Source organism: Lissotriton vulgaris, chromosome 1_1, assembly GCF_964263255.1.
Source record: "Lissotriton vulgaris chromosome 1_1, aLisVul1.2, whole genome shotgun sequence".
In the NCBI taxonomy this organism is placed as follows: domain Eukaryota; kingdom Metazoa; phylum Chordata; class Amphibia; order Caudata; family Salamandridae; genus Lissotriton; species Lissotriton vulgaris.
The window spans coordinates 217,759,852-217,774,879 of NC_141685.1; the positions used below are offsets into that span (position 1 = coordinate 217,759,852).

At 39.4% G+C, this 15,028-nt stretch overlaps 1 protein-coding gene across 1 annotated transcript in view; it reads left to right on the forward strand.

The window, feature by feature from the left end:
* Nucleotides 1–12,273, forward strand: part of LOC147740926 (uncharacterized) — a 758,774-nt gene extending 746,501 nt beyond the window's left edge. The window contains exon 12 of the mRNA XM_086936040.1: nucleotides 11,498–12,273. The gene's annotated coding sequence lies outside the window, so the exon portion shown is untranslated. The remainder of the gene's footprint in view (nucleotides 1–11,497) is intronic.
* Nucleotides 12,274–15,028: the final 2,755 nt, after the last annotated feature.

A 15,028-nucleotide genomic window follows, 5' to 3' on the forward strand; every position in this document is an offset into this window, starting at 1 on the left:
TTATTGGGAACTTTCAGAAATACAAAGGGAAAAATCTATGATGCCAAATATAACTTTTAATCAAAGTTTGACAGGTTGTCAGACACCATCTGTTGCAGAATCTGATTCTGCTTCTCCAGAAAGAGGCATGAATAAAATAGATTTAATGCAAAATACACTGTCTTCAGAAGCCCCTGAATTTAAAAGCTTGATGTTGCAAAATTAAAAGCTGATTTGGAGGAATTAATTATTGGCACAATTGGTACTGACAATTTGAAATTGTATCAGGATGATGAACTTCTTTTTATTTGTAAAAGTATTCAGTGGAAAATGAAGAACAGGTATGAACAACTGGAAGAAATGGCTGCTGAATTAGAAATTGATTTAAGCAAACAGAAACATTTGCAAAAACATTACAGAGTAGATTTTTATGAGAAAGATATTGACAATCTCAAAACTTCTGGAAGAATGACTCATATTGAAGAATTAATAGCTTTCCTCAAAAGATTAGGTGAACTATGCAAATGGAGGATGAAATGGTCAACAAGGAACAAGACAAAAGAGTCAGAGATTAAACAGTTTCTGAATTTCCAATGAGGGAAAGAGCAGGTGGGGGATATGTGCATGTCCCTTGGTCAAGGCAAGACATCCTGTTGTTTACAAATGATTTTCCTCGGCTGAGAGAAAAGCCTGTGGAATGGTATCGTCAGGTAGACAGAATCATTAAGGTGTCAAAAGTTCTGTGGATTGATCTGGATGGATTCTTTCACATTGTTGTCCCATCAGATCTTTGGACAGAATGTAAAATTTCTGTGGGATGGCCCAAAGAAGAGCCTGCTCAAGACACAATTACAGGTGCCCCATCAAAAGATGTCATGGAAGTTTACAATAAAGTAATTTATTGGCTAAAAGAAAAGATTCCTCCGAAAGAGGTAGATTGGGTTAAAATTGACAGAACAAACCAAGAATCAAAAGAATCAGTACATTCATTTTATGAAAGGTTACTGTTAGTCTTTAAGCAATACAGTGGCTATGAAAAATTAAGTGAAAAGGACATGAGCCACTTTATTTACAGATTTGTCTATGGCCTGAGACCTGAAATAAGTGACATGATTAAAAATGGAATTGTGGGATGGCAATCACTTTCAGTTGATGACATCTTAAGAAAGGAAAAATACTGCAGTGATGAGATTGATGCCAAGCAAAAGAAACTTAAAGAAAAGGCAATGTGGGCACAAGTGAAGGTAGCTGAGCAACAACAGATAGCCTTAGAAAATAAAAATGTGCACCAGAATCAAGGCAAATTTAGAAACAATTTTAATAACAAGCCTAAATTTAATGTGAATATTGAAGAGCTAAAACAAAAGCTCCCATGTTTTAATTGCGGGGAGATTGGACACTGGAAGCAGGAGTGTAAAACTCCGCCCAGAAATTTTAAAAATTCATCGTTGAATCCACAGATGCAGAGTGAGATAAATCAGCAATGGCAGCTACAACAGCAGTTAAATGAATTAAGCTAGCAGCGACAGCTACAGCGACAGGTAGTGAATCAACAGAGCCAGATACCACAAGCACCCTTTCCAAACTGTGTAAATACTCAAAGGTATACACCAGAAACAGGTTTCTGCAGAGGAAATCAGGTAAATGGTTTGTCAAAAACGAATGTTTCAAATGTTTCTCAACAATTTTGGCTAAAAGATAATGAAGCGAGTGAATCCTCTGAAGATTACTCATGATGGTGCCTGAGAGAGGAGGAAGAGTGTGTGCTTGGACCCACTCTTGAGGTAGATCAGGCTGGTCCATTTGTAAATGGTAAAGTGAATGATGTTGATGTCACTTTTCTTGTGGACACAGGTGCTACCCGTTCTACTGTTAGATCAGTAGAAATTAAAAACCTTCCTCTCTCTGGTGAGACCATCCAAGTTGTAGGTGTAGCAAATCAGCAGATTAAAAACAAATCTAACTGACCCTGTAAAGGTTGAGATTGGGAATTTCAAAGATAAACACAGGTTTCTAGTTTGTGACAGTAGTCCTGTAAATTTGTTGGGTCGTGACATACTGTGTAAGATGAATTGTAGAATTTATTGCTCACCGGATGGTATTGAGCTACAAACTTAAGAAGTAGATGGTCTTTACAAATTGACAATGTTGATGGTTGAAGAAGAAAGTAAATTAATTCCTGCTTTTGATAAAAAACAATTTGCCTGAAGAGCTTAAAAAGCCAGTCAATCCAGAAATTTGGGATTTAACTGGAAATGATATGGGTCTCATGAAACATGTGGATCCAGTAAAAATAACGGTAAAACAAGGAATAGATTTCCCAAATATTCCACAGTATAAAATGAAAGCTGAAACAATTGAAGGAGTATTTCCTGTGATTGAAAAATGTATAAATCAAGGTGTTCTAAAAGAGATTGAGAGCAGCCCATGTAATTCACTGATTATGGGTATCAAAAAGCCAAATGGAACTTACAGAATTGTTCAGGATCTGAGAAAAATTAATCAGATTGTTGTTCCATGTTGCCCAATTGTTCCAAACCCTGCGGTAATTCTTCATCAGATTCCGCATGATGCAGAATGGTATACGGTCATTGACCTATGCAATGCCTTCTTTACAGTTCCACTGCATCCAGAAAGCCAGCAAATATTTGCGTTTAGGTTCCAAAACCGTATTTGAGCATGGTGTCGTATCCCACAGGGGTATACTGAAAGTTCATCTATCTTTAATCAGTTGTTAAAGAGATCTTTGGAAGATTTAGTTTTGCCTGGAAGATCAACATTGGTCCAATACATTGATGACCTACTTGTGGCTGCAAAAACATGAGAAAATTGTGTAACTGACACCATTACTCTTTTGAATCGATTGGCAGATGAGGGACATGAAGTGTCACCTGCAAAATTACAGTTTTGCAAACAAGAAGTAAAATATCTTGGTCACAGAATTGCAAAAGGAATCAGACAAGTGACAATTGAAAGGATTAAAATGATTCGAGCAATACAACCCCCGACAACACAAAGACAGGTCAGAATGTTTCTGGGAATGGTTGGTTACTGTCGCCAATGGATTAGTGGATTTTCGGTAGTGCGAAACCACTACAGAGACTGACAAAAGCAGACATTAAAGACCCGATTACATTGACAAAAACGGAGTTAGAGGCTTTTGAGCAGTTAAAAAGAAGTTTGTGTGAAGCTCCAGCTTTGGGAATGCCAGATTATGAAAAATAATTTGAGCTGTACTGCAGTGAAAGGGAAGGTTGTGCATTGTCAGTTTTGATACAGAGACATGGAAAACTGAGAAAGCCAATTACTTATTTCTCAGCTGTTTTGGACCCTGTTGCAAAGGCTTTGCCAGGTTGCTTAAAAGCAGTGGCTGCAACAAGTGTAAGTCTAGAGCAAAGTGAAGGAATCATTATGGGATTTCCTGTAAAGGTATTATACCTCATTTAGTTGAAATTCTTCTTACCAGAAGCAAAACACAGCATTTGACTAGTAACAGACTAACCAAATATGAAAAAACAATCCTGGGATCAGATAATGTTTCTATTGCAAGATGTGTGAACTTGAATCCTTCCACATTATTGCCGGATGGTGTTGTTACTGAAGTAAACAATGAAATTGACATTGATCATGAGTGCTTGGATGTTGTAGATTACTGCACCAAGCCCAGGCAGGATATAAAAGATGTTCCTTTGCCTGAATCAGATTTGGTTTCTTTTGTTGATAGTTCCTGTCTAAGAACGGAAGAGGGCATTCTGAGGGCAGCATACTCAGTATGTACAGTTTCAGATGCTGTAGAGGGTTCACCCCTTGATGGAATTCGTTCAGCTCAAATTGCAGAAAAATTGGTTTGATTCGAGCTTGTGAAAGAGCAGAAGGAAAAAATGTTACCATAGTGACTGACAGTCAGTATGGATATGGCGTAATCCATGACTATGGCCAGTGTTGGTCTCAAAGAGGTTACTTAACCTCTGCGGGAACACCATTCAGGAATGCAAAATTGATCAAAAGACTGATTGATGGCATTCAGTTACCAGAAAAGATTGCTGTTGTAAAATGTGCAGCACATAAAAAAGGTGAAGACTATATTACTAAAGGTAATGCTTATGCAGATGAGATTGCAAAGTACTGTGCAAGGAATAAGTATTCAATCAATAGGGAAAAGGACAAAAGTCACATTTTAAACTCTCTCATGCTAATATCTGTAGTTGAAACGTGGCAGGGAGTAAAGGAACTACAAGATGAGGCAGATGAGGAAGAGAAAAACACATCGTTAAAAGCAGAGTGCAGACAGCGAGAGGAAGATGGAGTTTGGGTTTACAAAGATGACAGACCAGTAATGCCAAATTGCATGATTGCTGACATGGCACGGATGTATCATGGTCCAGGGCATTTAGGTAGAGATTCTATGATCAGATTATTTAGAGAGACATGGTTCAGTCCAAAATACAGAATTATTGCAGAATCACTTTGCCAGAGATGCTTGACCTGTCAACAAATGAATCCGAACAGAAAGACTGTTGTAAGTCTGGGAACCATAGGACGGGAGGGTGGTCCTTTTACCAGGTTACAGATGGATTTCATTGACATGCCACAACACAATAGGCTCAGGTATGTACTCATGATTGTTTGTTTGTTTTCAAGATGGGTGGAAGCTTTCCCAACTCGTCACAATGACTCAGTCACTGTGGCAAAATTACTTTTGAGGGAGATCATACCTAGATATGGTTTTCCGGTGACTATTGAAAGTGATCGTGGAATGTATTTTGAAAACAGATTATTACAATTGATTTGTGAAGCATTAGGCATTGAGCAGAAGTTGCATTGTGCATACAGACCAGAAGCATCAGGTGTTGTAGAGCAAATAAATGGAACGATCAAAAACAGAATTTCAAAAATGTGTCTAGCTACAGGAGTGAAGTGGACAGATGCTCTTCCATTAGTTCTGATGTCCTTGAGAAGTACTCTGACAAAAAGACAGGCCTTAGTACTCATGAAATCTTAATGGGTAGAGTGATGAGGCAAGCATTTGTTCCAGTTGGCAAGCTCTTGAGTATTAATGATTGAGTACTGTCAGAACCTCTCTGATGTAGTAAATTCTGTATTTCATCAGGTGGGAACAGATTACAAAAGAGAAAGAGCAAGCTCATGATCTGATACCTGGAGACTGGGTCAGAACAAAAGTTCATCGAAGGAGAAACTGTTTAGTACCCAGATGGCTGAAAGCGAGACAAGTGATTCTGGTTACAACAAATGCTGTGAAGTGTAGGGGACTGAGAAGGTGGGTGCATGCGAGTCATACCATTCGTGTACCACCTTCTGATGATCTTGATGAAGAAAGTGACACAACAACTGATTCAGATTCAGAAGGAGATCCTGAAGGTCCAGATTCTGATGATCAGCAAGAAAAACGAAATCTAAAGAATTCAGATGCGAATCAGGCATTGAATGAAAAAGATTTGAAAATTGTGACTCTTGATCAAGAAAATGATGAAAATCTGCTAGAAAACGAAACTCAAGCAGAGAAAGAAGATCCTGAAGCAGAAAAAGATCTAGAAGTAGAAAATTCTGAGCTAAAAGATAATCAAGTCCAGGACAGTATTGAAAAGCAGAAGAGTAGCTCTGAATGCAGGAACAAGAATTCTGAAACTGGGAAGTTAAAGGTGATCCCTGAAGAAGAGGAAAATAAGAATGATGATGTTCCTAACGGAGTGAAGCTGCTGAGTAAAGAAGTTCCTAGGTATGGATTTGAAGTCTCAGAAACTGATACAGACGAGAGTGATGAAGAGTCTGAGATAAGAAATTTCAGAAAGAGAACTTGGAAAGCTAAATGTAACGAGACTGTGCCAAAGAAGAAATTCTTGAGAAAAGGAGATGTTTGGCCAAAGGAAGATCTGAAATTCAAATTAGTGAAAAAACCAGAGGATCAGGTTAACGAAATTTCAAAGGAAATCAAAAGGGGGGATGGAAGAGGTGGTGCTGGTAGGCACCGAGGTGGGCACGTCCTCCTCTTGTCAAGGTAATTGTAATCACAAAGGTCCACCTCCGAAAAGGATATTGTGCATTCTGTTGGTGTTGGAATACACCTAATGTGTTAAAATACCCCTCACACACCAAAAGGGCCCTTGGTGTCATGCTTCATCATCGGGGTCTTCCCGCTCGGCTGCCGAACGGGGCAGTGCTGCTACAAGCGACTACGCCGGAGCACCTTTTAAGTGAAGGTGCTATGTGAGTGAGTGGGAGTGAGTGTCAGTGGGGTCAGGGGTGATATAGTGATGTTAAAAAATACCTGGCCTAGTGTAAAGAAAATATTATTTATTAGGCACTGGCTGGTAATATTAAAATAGGTGATGTCGGAAAGGTTAAGCTAATTAGTGGGCTAACTTTCCTGTGCGGGTCAACATGTTTCGGGGCTCCATGCCCCTTCGTCAGGACCGGGGTCAGATCCCCATGTCACTCATTAAATGTTGTGCCACAGTGCGTGTATGTACCCTAAACTGTAAGGTACTTACTCCTATCAATGTGTATTATATTTTATTTGTTATATAAATACACAGCCCTTGCTAGTACTGGTATACTTGATTGTATGCCTGAAAAACAAGAACCAGGTGTTAGAAGTGCGCGGATCCCAAAGCGCTTCGCTTAAAGGTACCTGTGAAAGAAAGAAAGACTAATATACATAGTGCATACAGATGCTACTGGATGACCTATGAGAGGTAAACAGTTTTTCATCAAATCTGTAGACAAATATTGCTGGGTACGTAGTTTCAACTAAGGACAACACACAATTAAACACACACTTCAGTACATTATTGGAGAGTTTTTGCAAAGTGGTATATACATAATAGGCAGGTAGGGGAGCAGTGCCCCATGAGCCAGAACTGAACAGACGGGTAATTGGAGGTCCAGCTGCAGTTGGGGAGTAAAATGGGAAGAAAAACAAGAGGGAAAAACAAATGTCTGTTGGTTTTCCATATCTGTTCTGTAATGGACAGCAAAGTTTTCGTGCCTATCCTGATCGGCTATGCCGTACTTACTAAACCTCCAGCCTCGTGGTGCTTCCTCCTCTGTCCGTGGCTTCCGTGATTGTGAGGAAGGGAGCTGGGGTGGAGGCTTATATAGTTGGATTTCAATCGTAAATTGCTAAGCTTAATTGGATAATGACCATTAAGTCGGGACACGTGTGTTTGCAAACAGTGGCCGCCCCGGAAGGTAAGCGTGGTGGCCATTGGTTAGTATGCAAATCAACACGAGGGCCGGGTAGGGTGTATTATTTTAAAAGATTGCCATTGGCTCAAACGCCTTCTTTTTCGAGATGATGGGACCCGAGGGGAATGGGGACCGGCGACTCCGTTGAAGTCGATTTCCTTATTAAGGTGTGCCCAGCGCTGAACGCGCATGAGCGGAGAAAGTGCAACTGTCCCCGCGCATGCGCGATGAGCGCATAGGACAATCTTGCGGAGGGTGTGTTTGCGCATGCGTGGAGGATGAGTGTCCTGGCCGCGCATGCGCTGATGGCGCTATTGTTCCACTGGTGATCAGTTGAATGACCTTATTTTTCAGTGGGAATAGATATCGTCCTCACACTGAATTGAGAAATAAAGAAATAAAAGTTGGGGTTTATTTTCAAAACTCCAAGGCAAAGCTGGGGTCTTATAGACTAAGATACAGAGTTATGATTTTTGAAGTTGTTATTTCTAAAGGGGAGATAGGTGTGGTGTCAAAAGTTTTCAGACTCAATTTTTAGTTGAGTTGCGACCAAGGTATGTCGTCATTCAGGCCTGAATGATGAGTGCCCAGCCTGTGCACCCAGCGTTGTTCCTTTACAAGGAGGTTTTGATCATTGTTAAAGGCCTCTATGACTGTCCATTTCAGGTCTTGGACACTGTGCCCCATGCTTATATAGTGTGTGGACATTTTAGTGGTGGTTTTCTTGCAGCGTATGTTGCTGCGGTGTTCCCCCATTCGAATCTTAACTGGTCTACTGGTCATGCCCACATACTCTTTCCCACATGGGCAGGTGATTAAATACACAACGTTGCGACTGTTACAATTGGTGAACTGGCGTTGTTCCCATGTGGTTTGGTTTGAGAATGTAATGACATGGCTCATGGGGCACTGCTCCCCTACCTGCCTAGTATGTATATACCGCTTTGCACAAACTCTCCAATAATGTACTGAAGTGTGTGTTTAATTGTGTGTTGTCCTTAGTTGAAACTAGGTACCCAGCAATATTTGTCTACAGATTTGATGAAAAACTGTTTACCTCTCATAGGTCATCCAGTAGCATCTGTATGCACTATGTATATTAGTCTTTCTTTCTTTCACAGGTACCTTTAAGCGAAGCGCTTTGGGATCCGCGCACTTCTAACACCTGGTTCTTGTTTTTCAGGCATACAATCAAGTATACCAGTACTAGCAAGGGCTGTGTATTTATATAACAAATAAAATATAATACACATTGATAGGAGTAAGTACCTTACAGTTTAGGGTACATACACGCACTGTGGCACAACATTTAGTGAGTGACATGGGGATCTGACCCCGGTCCTGACGAAGGGGCATGGAGCCCCGAAACATGTTGACTCGCACAGGAAAGTTAGCCCACTAATTAGCTTAACCTTTCGACATCATCTATTTTAATAATACCAGCCAGTGCCTAATAAATAATATTTTCTTTACACTAGGCCAGGTATTTTTTAACATCACTATATCACCCCTGACCCCACTGACACTCACTCCCACTCACTCACATAGCACCTTCACTTAAAAGGTGCTCCGGCGTAGTCGCTTGTAGCAGCACTGCCCCGTTCGGCAGCCGAGCGGGAAGACCCCGATGATGAAGCATGACACCAAGGGCCCTTTTGATGTGTGAGGGGTATTTTAACACATCAGGTATATTCCAACATCAACAGGATGCACAATAACCTTTTCGGAGGTGGACCTTTGTGATTACAATTACCTTAACAAAATTTCAAGTCAGAATGGTGGTTCTAAAAATAAAAAGGTAGAAAAATTGAAGTAATTAGTGGTAAAGCAAAAAGAGTGATTAGATCTAACCAAAAATACAAGTCCCCAGAGTGGACATACATTATTATACCGCCAATTGTGGATGTTGGAAGTAGCAGTCAAGAGGATTTGGAAGAAGCTAGTGACAAAGATTGAAGTTGTTTTCTTTTAAATTAGGGTTTTATTTTTGGCATAAGGCTGAAGAAAAAGTGTTAGGTGACAAAAGGTCGAAGAAATTGTGTTAGTTGAAAAAACACATTCATGTGACACAAGGTTGAAGAAAAGCTGTTAGGTTTACTTTAAATTTTTTTAAAAATCATTTTTAAAAGGGGAGATATTAGTTTAATTACTTAACTACGTTATTCACAAAATTTAAAAAAAAAATGTTTTTATTTTTGATTCTTTATTTTAAAATGCCTAGTTCTAATACTTCAAGGTGTTCCATCTTGAGAAGATGTTGCAAAATGTCTTCAATTTGTGTGGTTCTTCTAATCCTGGTTTGTTTAATTTTAGCTGTTGTCTATCCTTTTGGTATCGATAAGCAGAAATTTAAGGCAAATATGACAAGTAGAGTGGAGACAAAACATGAAAAACATGCTGGCAAGACTAACAGAGTTATTGAGCATAATCCAGAGATACATCAAGATAGATCTGTTGGAGATTTTTCTAGCAATTCCTTCTCCAGGCTTTTATCTGAGTATGTTAAAGTCATGAGTGTAAAGGACTGCTATGTTTGTGTGAAGCTTCCTGCTTCTGTTTCAGAGGGGGTTACCTATAACATGTTACCCCTCACATATGGTATCACTTGCAGTGTGATTGCTAGCTCGTTTTATCAGACAGGACGATTGGAGTACTATTACTCGAACTTTGACGAAGTCTTTGCAAACCTGAAAGTTGTAAATAGCTTAAACAAAGTGAAACCTGCAAAGCAGATGAGGGAATTCTTTTTAGTAACTAATGAGCTTAACTGCGAGTATGCTTACAGAAATAATTTAACATGTAAAATGAGAGCAGAAGAAAAGACTTTCTTAAACATGGTAGAGGAGAGAAGAGCAATTTATAAAAGAAATGAGGTGCTCAAACATGCTAAATCAAAGTTTTGGCAGATGGAAGATGACAATCTTAATGGTGTTAACACAAATGCAGCAATACACATAGATGAACCAGTTAGTGGTAAATTTTGCATTAGAAGAGATAACCCACTCTATGATAATGTTTTCTGTGGTGCTAGTCAGTGTGAGGATACATACCGAATCATAGGGGGATGGGGATTTAAAGGTGGAAGAGATCCAATTTTTCCTGGAATTTATTTTATTTGTGGGAATAAGGCCTATTTTAGCCTTCCTGATCATTGGTATGGGACATGTTATCTTGGATTAGTTTTTCCAAAGATTTTTCATATTGACAGAAATGCAAAGGGTACCTTTGAATTTGGTGAGCACCTGAACAGGTTCAAGAGGAAAAGTTTTACAGAAATCATGGGAGATGTTTTTGGTGCAATTATTCCCATGGTAGGAATAACTTTGAATTTGGTCAAAATCAGAAAGGTTTCCACAATTGTAGATAGATTGTCAATAGATATTGCACGTGGTTTTCAATTAGTCAACACTGAACTTGTTGCTATTAGAAGCATGATTATGCAGAATCGTCTTGCATTAGACATTCTTCTTGCAAAAGAGGGAGGAGTCTGTGGAGTTTTACATGTTCAGCATTGTTGTACATATCTTCCTGACAAGAGTCGGAATATTGAAACACTTATTAAGAATATCACCGAATTTCATACAGAAATTGAACCCTTAGAAGAAGAAAATTTCACTGAACGAATAGGCAAAAGGATTGAAGCAGTTAAAGATTGGTTTTCAGAAATTGGCAGTTCAATCATTGGCAAAGTGCTCTGTCCAGTAATTGTCATCATTATCGCGATACTTCTGTTAAAAATTAGTTGCATGATTCACAAAAGAAAGAAGCATGTAAGGGCAAAAAAGAGGATATATAAACTCAGAAAGGAACAGGAAAGAGAGATTGAATTAGAAGAGTTTCACAGAACTCAATGTGAGGATAATGAACGAACTGTTGAGACAGGGGTTTAGGGAAAATTAACACCGAGAGTGTTCAAAATGTGACATTTCAAAATTTGGGTCAAATTTTGCTAAATTTGGGTGTTGTTTGGTGATTTTAAAATCACCAGATGAGGGAGTTGATGGAGCGAGTTTCAGAAATAATTTTATTCTGGGTTGTGATGTTAATCTCTCATAACTTGATTAATTATATTAATAAAGTTTTGCATGATCTGTTTACTAAACCAATCTAGATTAAAATTGCATACACAATTACATGGGGTTAACATTATGTGCTTTAATGTTGCATCTGCAAGTACGTTTAAAAAATAATAAGTTAACGTTGTTTTGTTTGTCTTATTGCCTTGTCAAACACTAATGCAGCTGTTTAATTAATGGCATGTGCATATGTTGTATGTGCTTTTGTCTATGTTGTGTCTTTTTATCTTTTTCAGATATTTGGAGATTCCAGCTGGACTTATGAAGAATGGTAGATTATTAATGTTGTTTTCTATGTGCTTCTGCTAGGAAACATAGACTAATGGGTTAATATTAGCATTGATGGGTGTGGGTAACAGAATGATTTTCATTACTCGAATTAATCATTGTTTTGTGTTTGTTTAAATACTAGCTCGTGAAAGAGGCTTGAGGCCTGTGTTTTTTGGAGAACGTTGGTTAGCCTGACAGAGATGAGCCGAGCACAGTCATGATGGAAAGTTTTTTTTTCCATAAAGACATTTCTTTGAATAAATTGAAGTCTAAACAAGAACTATTGTGCGAGATGTGCTCTGAAAGTTATTCTTCCAAGGCTAAGGAAGTGGCAAGAGGCGATTGGCCGAGCTATGGAGGAAACTGTGAACTACATTGTAACAAACCTCGGAAACTGGTGTCGCCTCACATGAAAAGACAATGGCATGACGTTTTGGCGTTTTTTTAAAAAGTGGCCTCACGATGGTCTGACAGCTAGCAACCAATCAGGTTGCTGAAAGACATTAAAAAATTACATTCTAGTTAGATTAGTGAGTTAGAATAGTATAAAGACTTGGCCCCTTGAGAGGAGCAGGGCTGACTGTTCCTAAGGGCGAAGTGCTGTCCGATTTCCTGGGACACGTAAGACGATGCATTAAATGTCTTTTCTTTTCAGGTCAGAGACCTTAACATAGGGAATTAGGTTTATGTTTACTTTAATTCATGATTTTGAGCAATTTTGTAATGCCAGTCTTTTGTGCCATTTAAGCTGAATAAAAATATTGATTTAATTAAAGCTGAATAATAGATGCTGATTTAATAAAAGTGTTTGCAAATAATAAAATAAGCTAAAAAAGTGATCTGAAATAATATGCTTTAATTTAAAAAATAAAATGACTTAAAACGTCAAGCTGGTCTTGATTATTCTAGTCGTTACCATCAGCTGATTCATTGGCCATTAGTGGCTTAATTAAATGTTATCTTTATTTTACCATGGTTAATATGTTATACTGCAGTTGTATATAATATATATATAGATTTAGACAGTTTTATTAATTAGGCCACATGATTCAGATGCTCAAATTCTGTCTCAGTTGCATGGGCCTTGTGTGATTTATATGATGGTAAGTATTAGGTAGTGGGTAGTGTAGTTTGAGATGGAATTCCTATAGGAGCGCTGGATCAAGTACATCGCGCGAAGGTCGAGCGATGTCTTTCCTTGAATGGTTCACATGCATGTTGCGCGTGTGTTTTCTCTTGTTCTTTGTTATGCCTGAAATGTACACTCATGCATGGTGGGTCCGTTCGATGGAAGTTCCAACAGTGCTTTCCAGTCACCGTTTGGCTTTTCATCGGAGGGACGCTTGGCGTTTGGGTGGAGTTGTTTATCAATAAACTCTCACTCGAAATATACATCATTTTCCTGGATTGATTTACTGCTACATTAGGCGACGATCGGTGAAATTCCACCCACACCTATGCAGAAAGAAAAACATGCAAGGCTTGAGCAGAAACAATTAATTTTTTACCTTGACAGAAATTATTTTCGAGATCAGAGGAACAACTGAAACTCTTACCCTTACTTAATAGCATGCGCAAAGGTTCAACCACTTGGCATATGAAGGGACAAACCTGGCATAATATTCAGCCAATCCTACAAAAGACAGCAACAAATCCTTATCCGTAGGATGTTTGGTATCTTGAATCACTCTAATGGCTGAAAATGTTGGCTTAATCCATTGACTAGAGACTGTGTGACCCAAATACTCCAACTCCTGAACTGCAAATTTGCATTTGTCTTCACGCACTGTCAGATTATTTGACATCAATATTGCTAATACTTGTTTCAAGATCAAGTTATGCTCCTCGAATGCCCTTGCATAAATCAAAATATCATCCAAATAGGCCTGTACACCCCTAACCTCTCGAAAAAGTGAATCCATATGTTTCTTTGTTATGCTTGAAATGTGCACTCATGCGTGGTGGGTCAGTTCGATGGAAGTTCCAACAATGCTTTCCAGTCACCTTTTGGCTTTCCATCGGAGGGACACTTCGCGCTTGGGTGGAGTTATTTATCAATAAACTCTCACTCGAAATATACATCGTTTTTCTGGATTGATTTGCTGCTACAATACCAAAAGTAATGCCTGCGAGGGGTGGGTCTGAAAACTGGCTCAGATAAAAAAAAAACCTGGAGGACTGGACGCGGAAACTGCTCATGCTGTTAAAGCAGTAGTGTTTAGTAATCGAGTGCAAGAATGCTTAAGTAGCAGTCCAACAGATGTCCAGCAAAGGAACTCTATGAGACAACACAGTAGTTGCAGATACTGCACTACTTTCCTCTTCTTGGTGCCGCTGAACCCAACAAAGAGCTAATCGCCCACCTGTCATTCTTTGGTCCAATCAATACAGAACACTATTTTTGTGTACAGGTGGTATAGTTTCTCCTCCTCATCCTCAAAGGCAGAGCACAGAAGGTTGCATCCTGCATTGGCTGATGTGGAAAGTTGACAGGCAGAAAAGAGGCACTGGTTTGGCGAACCAGTTTGTCTGGTTAGTAGCTGGTGTACGGACGGTGAACAGAGAAAGCCTATAGCTCACTAACCCTCCTGGCCAATGTGATGGCCACCAAGAAGACTGTCTTGATCATCAGAATTGTTAGAGGGCAACTATGAATTGGTTCAAAGTGGGAACAAATTAGGTGTGAGGAAACAGACTTTTATCAGGATCACCCACACATTTTGCTCCCATTTTGACTCTGGCACACTGCTGTAAAGGCTCTGACATGTCCTGAGCACTGCTAATCAGGACTTGGTTCATGTACCCTAAGACTTAAAACGGTACATGTTTAATTGGCCTAGCCCCTATTGGCATAGCTCGATTTACATGAAAGTACAGAGAATATGATACCAGGGATGCCTTGGGCGTGAACTGCAGCACTACTTGTGCCACCACAAGTGTGAAAAGGAAAATCACGACTCCCAACCTGCCAATGATAATTCGACTTTGCCATTGCAAGCCAATGCAAAGGTCCAAGACTTCCTTGTTATTTATTTTTTCCACATCTGGGCAATGCTTAAGGGAGCAGCTAGCAATACGTGGGAAAGCAATTTTCCTATTGGGATGGTATTGAGGTATACTCTCTGCTCTCCAGGACTGGGTCTTGGGTATGATGACATTTGTTATAGCTCATATTTTTATAAAAACCTGATGCCAGAAATACTAGTTATTAGGGGGGGCATGACCACCAGGTATGCAGGAGATAGCCTGGTTCGCCACACCCTTTCCAACAACTCAGGGCTCCCAAACATCTTGTGCAAATATGTGGGAGCGAGGTACCATTGAGTCAGTATTTTATATGCATTCTCCTTGTGATGTATGCACTTTGAAGGCTTCTCACCCCTCTTCTAAATAGTCTTCCAAGCCTCTTCCAAGATTACAGTTTCTAAGTCTCACTCCTATGGAGTGACATAGGCCTGTTTCTTATGAGTAATGAGACTGTGTATATAGCAACTTAG